Genomic DNA, 13,227 nt, shown 5'->3' with positions numbered 1-13,227 from the left:
AAAAAAAATTTTTAAAGATCAATGAAACTGATAAGCCTCCAGAGAAAAAAGGGAGAAGACAAGACCAATATCAGGAATGTAAAAGGAGACATCACTACAGATCCTACAGACATTAAAAGGACAAAACTGGATTTTATAAATGACTTTATGCCATTCCATTCCAGTTTAGAATTATCAAAGCTTGTGCAAGAATAGAAAACTTGATCAATCCTTTATCTATTAAAAATTTTGAAACTGTAATAAAAATTTCCAACAGAGTGTTCCAGACCCAGATGGCTTCACTGGAGAATCATAAGAAAAATTTAAGTGAGAAACAATACCAATCTACACAAACACTTTCAGAAAACAGAAAGAAGGGAACATTTCCCAACTCATTTTAGGAGATAAGCATTACACTGATATTAAAACCAGAGACAATACATATTAATTGGGCCAAGTTCTTGTCAGAAACTGCCTACACAATAACTGTAATAACAAATTTATTACACAAAATTAAAATAGAGTTTTAAACATACATATATAGCTTATCTGGTAATTCTAGTTATTTATGTTAGACTTTAAAACATTCCTTAGGTTCTTTGGGGCTCGTTTTTCATTACTACCGTAATAGAATAAACAAGAAAAGACAGGGAAATGAGCACCCTTGGGGAAATAAATTACTAATGAATGAAAATGATACAATTTAAGTAAATTACATCACAAAACAAACATAAGAATGGGTGTGGCATTTTAAGCCTCAGAACTCATGACACTGAAAAAAGTAAATAATGTAAAACATACCCACTTTTCCAATGTTTAAATCAGATCTCATTTCAGGAGCATAAAAAGCTGACTGTCCAGTAATATAAAACTGAATAATGCATTTTATTTTTTACTTACTGAAGCCCAGTTGAAAGGGAGGATCAGGAGGGAAAGTAAGTGTCTTCCAAATGCTCATTACAAACTGTAACATAAACTACCAGTTTCTCCAACTACCACCTCTGAATTTCAGACTCTTTCCAACACATTCATTTGGCATCTCAAAATCAACTTACTTTCAATTTGGCAACTCAAATTCAACTTACTCAAAAAAAATTCATTCTACCACCATACCCAAACCTGCTCTTCCTACTGTATTTTTCCTATTATAATCTTGATCACTTAATGTTATCACTATCTACCTAATCAAGTCAGAAACTTAGAATGACTAAACATTCTAGTCATTCTTCCTCTCCCTTATCCACTACAATCACCAAACCCTATTTTACCTCAAAATATTTTCTTTTCCCTTTCAAATCCATCCTCTGCACTGCAGGAATCTGACTGTTCCCCTCACCAGGTTTCCCATCAATAGCCTTCAAAATAAAAACTAAATTCCCTAGCATTGTATACAAAATCCTGTAAGACCTACCTCTCCAGCCTTTTTTTCTTTGCTATTTGCTGCCTTACTATTTTGTACTCCACTAATGTTTCCTGCGCATTCTATGCAAATCCTGTAAGACCTACCTCTCCAGCCTTTTTTTCTTTGCTATTTGCTGCCTTACTATTTTGTACTCCACTAATGTTTCCTGCTCATTATATGCTGCAACAAGCTTCTGCTTATTATTTACTTCAGTTTTTCCTTCAACTAATTCTTATTTTCATTCTTTGAAACTCAGCCCCACACAAAACAAAATAAAAAAAAACTCAGCCCAAGTATCACATACCCTAGTAAACTAAATAACCACTTCCACCTCCCAAGCCTTTCTAAACTCCATGATTACCACTACCTTAGCTATTAATAAATCATATTGAAATAATGTTTATGTATTTTTATTTGCACTAGACTGAAAAGTCAGAGCTCATAAAAGCAGATATCTGATCTGTAACTCCAGTATCCTGGCCCAAAGGATAACTCAATCTTTGTTGAAGAGGGCAATTTTTCTCATTCCCCTCCCCTCAAAGAGACCAGAAGGTGGTGGAGGTGCTGGGGGGATGTTACTGAAACATAAACAATCCTCATGGCAACAATCCTTGCTCACAATAAGGAGCTTATATATAAAGAAAAAAAATATTTTTTCCCTATAAGATATCCTTCCTCTACACAAAATTTGCTCCCAGGCAATAGCTGAGGCAAACAATTATGGTTTGCAAACTGTCTTGTGTTAACACAAGATTATAGTAACTATAAGCATAAACTCAGTTCATAATTTGCTGTTGAGGTCCAGAATGCAGAAATTTCTCTTAAAACAACATGAAGAAAAAATAAATAGCACTCTGTATAGGAAGGACTCTGTATAAGTTACCTAGGACCAACATAATGAAACCTCTTTCAGACAGATATACTTAATGAATGAAGGACAGAAATGGTATGCTGATGTATAACACATAAAGAGAGAAACAAAAGTAGGTAATATTAATAAAATTATAAAAAGATCACAAATCGGGGAAATGGACTTGGCTCAGTGGTTAGGGCATCCGTCTACCACATGGCAGGTCTGTGGTTCAAACCCCGGGCCTCCTTGACCCGTGTGGAGCTGGCCCATGCCCAGTGCTGATGCGCAAGGAGTGCCGTGCCATGCAGAGGTGTCTCCCGCGTAGGGGAGCCCCACGCGCAAGGAGTGTGCCCCCTAAGGAGAGTCGCCCAGCGTGACAGAAAGTGCAGCCTGCCTAAGAATGGTGCCACACACACCAAGAGCTGACACAAGATGACGCAACAATAAAAAAAAGAAACACAGATTTCCGTGCCACTGAAAACAACAGAAGCGGACAAAGACGACGACTCAGCAAACAGACGACCCAGCAAACAGACACAGAGAACAGACAACGGGGGGGGGGGGGGGGGGGGGGAAGGAGAGGGAAGAGAAGTAAATAAATAAATGTTAAAAAAAAAAATACAAATCAAACTGTAAAGGCAACAGAGTCAAGTTTTTCCCATGGAATTTAAGGATCTATAAATTAAAAATTGGCCACATAAAGAATATAGGACCCAGAGGGAGTCAACAGAGGAATGACCTCTGGGTTAGGAATTAGTAACTCAAGTTCAGTCCTGAATCTATCATTAATTAGCTGTGTAACAGTGCTTAAGTCATGTAGTCATTCTAGCAATTCATTTCCTCAACAGTAAAAAGAAGTTACTGGACCATGAGAGATCAGTGTATTTCGCTACATGTAAATTTTACCTAAAAATAAAACAGAACTGTCAAAATAAGAGACATTAATTAATCTGCACTATTTTAATCTTCCTTGCAGCATCCTAATTAAGACAAACATTTACTAAATGTTAAGTTTACAAACTGGAGGAATTGAGACGTGACTGTTAAGGGTGTGGAGTTTTTCTTTTTGGAGTAATGAAATTGTTCTAAAAATTTCTGTGGTGATGAATGCACAACACTGTGATTATACTAAAAGCCATTGATTGCACACTTTGGATGGACTGTATGGTATGTAAATATATCTGAATAAAACTGCTTTTTAAAAAAAAGTCTACAGAATGGTACATTACCAAAAGAACAAGTTATTGAACTCAATGACCCCTTTGGTCTCCTTTAACTCTAAAATTCTATAGGTCTATTATTTATACTCTACCTTACAGATGCTACCCCTACTAGAATTCTATTATACTTACATTCATGAAGGAAAAAACTAAAAGTCACTGCCTTAGTTGATACCAAATGACATTTTCAAAGCAGGAACATCTGTTTACACTGAATCTGTATTTCTAGCCTGACTAATCTGTAATAAACAGCTTCAGGTAATATACCTGTCTATTTTTACTGCCCACTATTTTCCTAAACCTTCATTTGTAACTTCAGAAAAGGAAAAGCATTCTCTGTCCCCTCCCACTTATCACCTAATAAAAATCAAAAGTCAACTCGAGTAGAAGGAACTATCACAGAAATATTATATAAAGCATCAACCACAAAACCAGCAGATTATTTTTACCCCTTTCCCAACAAAGCATGTGATAAAGATAGGCAATCTTTTGAAGTCATTATTCCTTTTTATGTTGGTTGATTTTCTCCATCTTTTTTTTTTTTTACCAGTTAATACAAGACTTTTAAAGACACTACTGAATATAATAAACTTGCAATCAAAAACATTTACCAAAATAGACAGACTATACCAAAAAAGAAGTGCTAATTTAGGCTTATAAAATTATGGAGTTTTTTCCTCCTTAAAAAAGTTTTCTTCAATGAACAAAAAAAGAATGCTTTCTCTAAAACAATGTGAATTTATTTCCCCTGGAGAAACAAAAAGATTACTGATGACTAAAAAGCTCTCTAAAAATACAAATTTATTTTTATTTTATTTATTTTTATTTATTTCTCTCCCTTTACCTCCCCACCCCAGTTGTCTGCTCTCTGTGTCCATTCACTGTGTGTTCTTCTGTGACCGCTTCTATCCTTATCATCAGCACCAGGAATCTGTGTTTCTTTTTGTTCCATCATCTTGTTGTGTCAGCTCTCCATGTATGCGGCACCTTTCTTAGGCAGTCTGCACTTTCTTTCACGCTGGGTGGCTCTCTCCTTACGGTGTGTGTGGTACCACTCCTGGGTGGGCTACGCTTTTTTCCTGTGGGGTGGCTTTCCTTGCGGGGTGTACTCCTTGCGTGCATCAGCACTGTGCAAGGGCCACCTCCACATGGGTGAAGGAGGCCCAGGGTTTGAACTGCAGACCTCCCACATGGTAGGCAGACGTCCTATCCATTGGGCCAAGTCCACTTCCCACAAATTGATTTTTAAAAGATAACATTATTCAGTTTTTTGATCAGTGAAAATATTTAGAAAGAAGGCATACTCATTCAAATACATGTGTTAAAAGGCTACCATTAGCACTTCAACTTAAAACCTTATATATTCTTAGAAGAAATACCATTAAGGCAAAATCAGTATTTGTTATGGACAGAATGAGTTATTTACATTTCTTTAATCGAAGTTGTAAAAGGACAATAATCTGGAGATTATGTTAATTCTTATCTACCTCAACTAAATATGACTTAAGGGAAGCAGATGTGGTCAAGCAACTGGGTTCCCGTCTACCATATGGGAGGCCCAGGTTCGATTCCGGAGGCCTTCTGGTGAAGGGAAGCTCGCCCATGCAGAGAGCTGATGCAACAAGATGACTCAACAAAAAAGAGACACAGAGGAAAAGATGATGACAGACACAACAAAAAACCACAGAGCTGAGGTAGCTCTCAGAGACTGCCTCTCTCCCATGTCAGAAGGTTCCAGGATCAGTTCCTGGTGCCTCCTAAAGAGATGTGAAGACAAAAGTAGACACAGAAGAACCTGCAGCAAATGGACATGTGCAGAGAGCAGACAGCGAGTGCAAGAGGCAAGGGGGCAGGGGAATGAATGAATGCAATAAATCTTAAAAATATATATATATATGATTTAAGCATCTTCAGTTTATAAAGATGAAATTGTGATCAGTGGTTTTTAGTGCTAGGGAAGGTATGCTAAAGTGTGGAGTTTTTCCTTTTGGAGTAATGAAATGGTTCTAAAATTTTTTGAGATGATGAATGCACAACATTGTGATTATACTAAAAGCCAGTGACTATACGCTTCAGATAGATTGTATGAAATGTGACTATATCTCAATAAAACTGCTTAATTGCGCAAAAAAGGACTGCAGTAAAAAGAACATTCTCATACATGTAATAAAATTCCTGTCAATATAACTTTATAACATCATGTGTTAGTTTAGCAAGAATATAGTTTATGAATTCATAAGAATGAGTAGACTACATACTTCATTTTCCTCAACAAGCTCATAGCAAACTTGACTATCCCAAGAAATCATTTCTCTCAATACTATCCTTTCTACAGAATGTGCCAATACAAATATATTTCTTACCTTATTGAGGTCACCTACAAGCTAATTCTAAAAATTAACAAGTGAACTTAATTTTGGCAGAATTTCCTTAAGAGTGCATTCACCAAAACTTAGCAAGAGATGTACTATTTACTTATATGTCTTTGGTTAAAAATTTCTATTTAAAGGATATTAATTTTATATTAAACTACTCTCAGGCCAACAGAAATCTGAAATCTTCAGGACACATTAATTTGATAGTAAGAAAATAACCAAGGAGATGTTGACAAAAAAGAAAAATAGTTAACAAAGTCTTTAAATCATGAAAAAAAAATCATGGCTTTTGCCCAAAATAAATGTGCATTGAGTATATGAAATAATTTCTCATATTCTTATCACTACCTATAAGAAAAAACTAATGATCATAAGATATACAACATGGGAGATAGAAGAAAGAAAAGAAGGTGGTCTATGAAGAATGAATTTTTACTTAAATTACTAGCCACAGATTAGAGAAATCATAATTATCTAACAGACATACTCTCTTGTTTGCTATTATTAAAGAAAGGATATATTTCTAATGGGGCGAAATACATAGTTACTGTTTGAAAATGTGATTAGTTTTCAAATAATTTTTATTCATACACCAGAAGATTAAAGGATTATATAATTATCTTAATTTTTTTCTTTAACAAATAATACACTCTTTTTTTAGTGTCAACCTGGCTAGGTTAAGGTGTCCAGGTTTTGGGTAAGCAATCACTGGCCTGACTGCTACTGTTAAGATTCTTCATGGATTTAAATCACTAGTAAGTTGATTGCATCTACGGCTGACTACATCTACAATCAACTAAGGAGACTGCCTTCAGCAATAAGAGAAGTTTCATCCAATCAGATAAAGGCCTTAAGGGGAGACCTGATGATTTTAGCAGTCAGAAAGAATATTCAACTCTACTTCAGCCAGCCAGCTTCTCCTGGGGAACTCATCAAGACTTCATCAGAATTCCAAACTTGCCGCCTGCCCAATGGAATTCAAACTTCCCAATCCCCACAGTCACAAGAACAATTCCTATAATAAATCTCATAATATTTATATACATACATACACATACAAAACTTTCCTGCTTTTTAAATTCCCAATTTCTCAATATAGAAGTAACTAGTCCAAAGAAGGAATCATTCTTCTTAAACTCTACAAACTGCTATTAGTAGTGCCTCCCACTAGCAGTTTTATGTTTCTTTAAACCAAAACAATAAACACTTAGCTCCTAGTCCTAAAAATTATCGTCGTTATTATGAAAACCTGACTGCTAGAACTCCAAGTCAAAGCACTGCTAATGATTCATGTTTACTCTTGATGTACTCCCTTTTTTTTTCATTCTCTCTAAATACAAGAGCCTATGAATATCCTAAAATGTGGGGTCCCTAATATAGTCAATTGGCCTACTGTATCCTTACGTTAAAGTTAAAAAACCCTCTTTATATAAATATTTTACCATACTTTTAATGAGATTTTCATGTTTTCCCTCACTCCCTTACCAAAACACCAAATGGGGGACAAAGAGAGGTTTGAAAAAAAAAAAGGTCTGGCTAAAACTATAAACCATACTTGTCTTTAATGTCCTATGATTCTTCTTTAGAAGTCTATCTCTTTACTACCAGATTTGCCAGACTTCCATAAGATCCCATTAGGTCCAAGTTCCCCTATCATGCCTGTCTTCCCTTGCAATATTCTTAATATTCCACACCACTTCTGATCACAGCCAGTGCATAAAAACTTACCTCTTCTATGTTCCATTGCCTCTTGAACCCCTCTCCCTTCGTGGTATCAGCAAGTTTGTTTGATAAACTAGCCTTTGCTAAGGTCATCAATGAAGACAATAATCTAAAGTTTCTCTTCCAGAGACTATATGAATTTTAAACAGGACATTTTAGAAATAATTCCATAACACATAGGAAAGACACCAATAAAATTAAACTTTGGTAATTCTCAAATTATACCACATAGCCAACCATCTAGCGCCTCTGAAATGCAGGTTCCCCTACAATTTAACACAGTTTAAATTAGAACTAATGTAGTCATACAATCATAGTGAATATATGTCTGGCTTAGGTATATGTCTCATAACAAATGTCAAGTAAGTAGAAACTAAAGTGCAACTGTATGTTCTAACATAGGTTCCACATCTGTTAAATGTCCCCATCCTCAAAATAAAGCAAATGATCCCCGGTAGCCAACCCAGTTACAATGGTCAGGCACCTTTTTATTTTAACCAGAAAAATTACTCAGAGCATACCACCTATGAAGTCCACATTTAATATTTGTGATTTGAAGTCTTTCCTACTTTAAGCTTTCAAAATAAGTTGCAAAAGAGTAAATATAATTACAGATTTTGCTTATTTCTAATTCTGGCAAACAACTTTATTCTTTATCTAATGACTCGAAACCACAGTCTCCTATGACTGAAATAATTAATACTATTTTACTGGTTGAGTAAAACTCTAGCTAAAAGACTAGAGTCTAGTACATTCTTTCTGAATATCAACAGGTCCAAGTTTCTCCAACCAGCATTGTATGGACTGTTGAGCAATAATCTTGTGAAGAAACTTCTCCAGAAATAACAAACATGGGATCAGCTGAATGAATTTGAAAAGACAAAATTTCCCCAATTCTTAATTTCATATGTGTAAAAGAATAACATTACTGGCTCAAGTGGACTGCCCAAGAGACACCATGTACAATGGAATACTGTAGAACATAACAATTCTATTTGGTATTTCTCTTCAATCCCATTTAGAATGTCAATATAGCTACAAATCCACAGAAGTTAAGGACTACACCACTTACAGCTTTTACATTCTTTCAACCCATACTGAGAATTGTTAAAAGAGCCCAAATACTGAACGAATTGTAATACTAAACAAGGAGGACATATGCTACAATGCTCACTCAGCTAACAGCAAACCGAATTTCATTAAAAACATTAATGTTTAGTAAGGTACCAAAAAAGCCATTAAAATACAAATAATACCTAGGGGCCGATAATTTACTTTACATCCCCTTAGGTCCCTATTTGGCCTCATTTTTAAAATAAATTGATTCAGCAAGTTTCCAACATGCCCTTCACATCCCACCCCCTTTTCTATTGGTCCTAATAATAAGTTCAACTCAATCCTAAAAGAGTGACATTTTGCCTTGATTTTCTTTATGACCTTGGGCAAAGTCTATGATATGAGAACTATAGTGATATTTATATTACAAATATATATAATATATATCAAGGGTATTCCTGCTTATTACTGAAATTTAAGCCTAATATCAACCACGAATTTCTAGGAACTGGACCTAGAGAGATGAGAGTTTTGAGTTCTATCAACTATTATATCCTAAGAAGCACACACTTTTTCTTTTTCTAACTTAATTTGTTAGTTTTTAAAAAAAAAAACAAAAAACCTACAAAGGTCCCTAAATTCAACAAGATCGAAAAATAAATTCTGAAAAACACTACTAGCTTTCTTACTACTTCTCTTTATGTACAACTGGTCTGCAATGTAAAGAAAAAGGATAAATAAAACCAGCTTTAATTTGCCATTTCCTTGCTTTAACAAGAATAATATCTGGACCAAAAACTAAATTTTAAAACTTATCAAAAAATGGAGCGATGGAATAGAAATAATCTACAAATTGAAAAGTAAACAGATAAAGCTATCATTTCAAGTCATTAATTTGTATACACATGTTGGGCAGTAATTTTAGTATTGCTTTATCAGCATTAGAAAAATTAATTCCTGTCTTGGAGAAATAGCTACTAAGTACACTTCATTTTAAACTCTTAGGACATTTTACATGCAGTATTTCTTTAGGCGTCCCTAAGGTATTCTAAAGTGCTTAACAAAACTCACACATCCAGCCACCACTAGGGTGAGAAGTAAATAAACACAATTTACTTATGTAATCATTTACCATAAACTTCTAGTCAAGAATGTAAAAGTGAACACACAGGCGCGCCTTAATACCAAAAGAAAGTGGAGAATACTAGGATAGTAAGATTCACTCTTAATTAAACACTACCAAAAACTAGGGCGTCCCACATGCGCTGTTCTTTACTACTACTCTTTACTACTACTACATTTTATTTTAAAAAGTAACAATGTCAACTAAACCTTGTAACGGTCCAGAAAACAAACAGAACTTAGTGAAAGCTCTTCTTCAAGACCCTCAAAAGGTGTTTATAAAAAAAAGATACAGAAAGCAACGCCCCCTACTAGAAAGAATGAAATACCCAAAATATCAGGTGAGCCAAGATTAGAAAAAATGGTCTTCTAGCCCAATTACCCAGAGGAACTACAGGACTTGGAACTAGGAACGTGAGATCGGGGTTGGGGGTGGGTAGCAAAGTGAAATCTAACCCCAGAAATCACAACACAGGCCGCAGCCTAAGAGCTGAAGCTGGCGGGAAGTGAGCTTCCTTCCCGTTCCCTGGGGAAAGTTCAGAGAAAAGCGGCTCAGCATAGTGGACTTAGGAGGCGCCAATAATGCATGCCTACTAGAGCGCCGGAGCCGCTGTTGGACCCGGTTGAGAAGGGGAGGAGATCCCGGCAGAGGGCCTTGTAAGAGGAGGAGGGCTGAGGTTGGTAGCAACGGCAGCGTCTGGACGAGGGGAATTACCTAACTGTGACGACAGTGAAGTGTCTTCAAGCTCCGACGATAGTCCAGACTGCGCAATGCGTGGTGTCTTTCCCGCTTAACCCGCAGCAGCAACAGAACTAGCTCCTTCAGCCAGTCGCCATTTCCCGCCTACCGACCTGCTGCACCGCACGGAGAGGGACCCGGATGGAAAGCATCCTCTCCGCGCAGGCGCTTTGACTTCCTCCTCCCCCTCCCGCCACAATTCCGCGAGGCGGAGGGAAGGGAAGGATTGCGGGCGGCCCCAGCGGAGAAACAAAACAAAATACAGCTTTTGGTTCCGTGAAGAGTGTTGGCGTCCCGGCCGCCGAAAGAAACTCGCAAATCCGAATTTCTGACAAAAACTGAACGCGGGGCCTTAGGACCGGGGGGAATGGCAGGGACAAAACCTATCAGAGTACACCAGGGCCTGGGGATGTTTGTGCTTTAGGGGCCTCCGTAGCTGGCTGTGTAGTGTTCGCAGGGGAAGTAGGGAGTAAAGCGTTGGGAGTGGAGAGGCGGGGACTCAAAGGACGGTTTTTCCTCCCGCTGCTAACGGATCGGCTTAGGCAGGGAGGGGGAGGGCACCCTCACCCCGGAGGCGGGGCTTAGGAGTACGTCGCGAGCCCAGGCACGGGTTTAGTACCTGGGGCGGTGTCAGATGGGTGGAGTCGGGGTGAGACTGGGTGGTACTATCTGCTTGGCGCGCTGAAGGAGGTAGAGAGTGTGGATCGTTGTCGGAGGTTGAGCGAAGACATTCGCCTTTCCTGGCACCATCCCTTAACGCCCTGGCCCTTGAGAGTCTTCTTTACAACTCACTGCCTAGAGGGCATAGCAGTTCTTGTGGGTCTGTTAAACAAATCTGTGCTCTTCGATTCTACACGATGTTGGCGGTGGTTCTGCAGGCTAAGTCGGGTCAGACGTATGGGGTTCCACCTGTAGGCCTTGGTCAGAGAACGGTCAGTTTCGCGATCTGAAAGTGTATCAATCCCAAGTGTCTTGTGCCAGAGTAAACCTGATATATCAGAAAGCCAAGCCTGTTGGTTGGAAGAGCATTACGTTTTTATTAAAATCCCAGGCCTCTCTGACCATTCGATCAGAAATATTTACTGAAAAAATACAGTGTATTAAGGACCATGCTGTCTGCGAGGGAAAGTCAGACAAGGACTGCCTTCCCAGAGTTCCCAGACTACTGCAGAAGACAGACAAGTAAACAATTTACAGTGCCTACGAGGGGTTAAATGACAGGCTTTGTAGGGGTAACAGGAGGTGCGGGGTGAAGGGGTCTGAGAAAGTTTTTGTAAGTTGAGAGTTAAGAAAGACCTAAAGAAAGATTTGGTGTTTTGAGGGAAGAGTGTCTAGGGGGAGGAAACAACAGTTGGAAAAGTTCAAAGACGAGATTGCATTGTGCTTTTAAGGAAGTCGTTTTGTGTGCCATAGAAAGAGGAGTTGGGGAAAAGAGGCTGAGAGGTAAGCACAGATGATAACATAACTTTATGAATCTAGTGTTCTATTTCAAGGTATGGAACAGAAAGATTATCTTCTGAAAGCCATATATATATACACACACACACATATATATAACAGATCCTGTCAGAGCTGAGTTCATTTGTACCTAAATCTTCCTAATACAACTTGGCCCAGTGGTTAGGGCGTCCGTCTACCACATGGGAGGTCCGTGGTTCAAACCCCGGGCCTCCTTGACCCGTGTGGAGCTGGCCATGCGCAGTGCTGATGCACGCAAGGAGTGCCCTGCCACGCAGGGGTGTCCCCCGTGTAGGGGAGCCCCACATGCAAGGAGTACGCACCCCCGTAAGGAGAGCCGGCCAGCGCGAAAGAAACTGCAGCCTGCCCAGGAATGGCGCCGCCCACACTTCCCGTGCTGCTGACCAGAACAGAAGCGGACAAAGAAACAAGATGCAGCAAATAGACACAGAGAACAGACAACGGGGGGAGGGGGGAATTAAATAAATAAATAAATTGTAAAAAAAAAAATCTTCCTAATACAAGAATGCATTAAATGATAGATTTATTGAAAGCCTATTATATAGAGCTCATAAATCTGATAGTAGTCGAAAAAATAATGTTTCTGAAAATCTAACTGGAAATCAACAAATAATTAGGTATTATACAGTGTGTAGTATGGAAAGCAATAGAATATAAACCATTACCCTCATTGATTACTTAGGTATTTTTAAATTAGTTAAAAAGTAGAGATATTTCTGGAGGAAATAAAGTTCCAAGTAGTTATTTAAAACCTTCACTCTCCTAATACTTAAGTAATATATGTCATTTTCAAAGCACTTTAACATGCATTATGCATTTTTATTCTCCCAACACTCCTGTGAAGAAGGTAGGTTGATATTAGTCCCTCCCTTTCAGTTGATTCTAAAATTTAAATAATTTAATTTTGTAAAGGAAGGAAAATGGAAAAATAGCTCCCTTATCTAATATAACACAAGGCAGACTCAGGCTCCAATTTCCACCCATTCCATCACATGTGTTTGCCCTCCTATGGCGATATTATTGTGAGGTGTTAGTTTATGAAGGTTGCTGGTGGTAAGTAAATGCTTTTGCAATTTATTTAACATTTTAACACCATTTTCTCAGATGGTAACTGTTATGTTCTGTTTTTCACCTTAGCTATCATTTACATCCAGTGGAATCTTTCTGTTAGCTTCTCCCTGCAATATTTACGTTGTAAAGATGAAATAAGGTTATTTTTGGAAAGCACGTAGAAAGCTACTTTCCTTGCTCATTAAATGGTAGGTTAGTGTCATTAATCT

The 13,227-nt window shown here is 37.9% G+C and overlaps 1 protein-coding gene across 2 annotated transcripts in view; it reads right to left on the bottom strand.

The window, feature by feature from the left end:
- The window catches only part of CTDSPL2 (CTD small phosphatase like 2), a 92,481-nt gene extending 81,591 nt beyond the window's left edge, over positions 1 to 10,890 (bottom strand). The window contains exon 1 of one of the 2 annotated variants that reach the window (XM_004466755.4): positions 10,445 to 10,890. The gene's annotated coding sequence lies outside the window, so the exon portion shown is untranslated. The remainder of the gene's footprint in view (positions 1 to 10,444) is intronic. The other variant, XM_058294095.2, reaches the window with a different exon arrangement.
- Between the last annotated feature and the right edge of the window lie 2,337 nt (positions 10,891 to 13,227).

The sequence above is a fragment of the Dasypus novemcinctus genome, chromosome 3 (assembly GCF_030445035.2).
Source record: "Dasypus novemcinctus isolate mDasNov1 chromosome 3, mDasNov1.1.hap2, whole genome shotgun sequence".
Classification (NCBI taxonomy): Eukaryota; Metazoa; Chordata; class Mammalia; order Cingulata; family Dasypodidae; genus Dasypus; species Dasypus novemcinctus.
The sequence above is the reverse complement of the archived record's forward strand: the minus strand, read 5'-3'. Positions and strand labels throughout refer to the sequence as shown.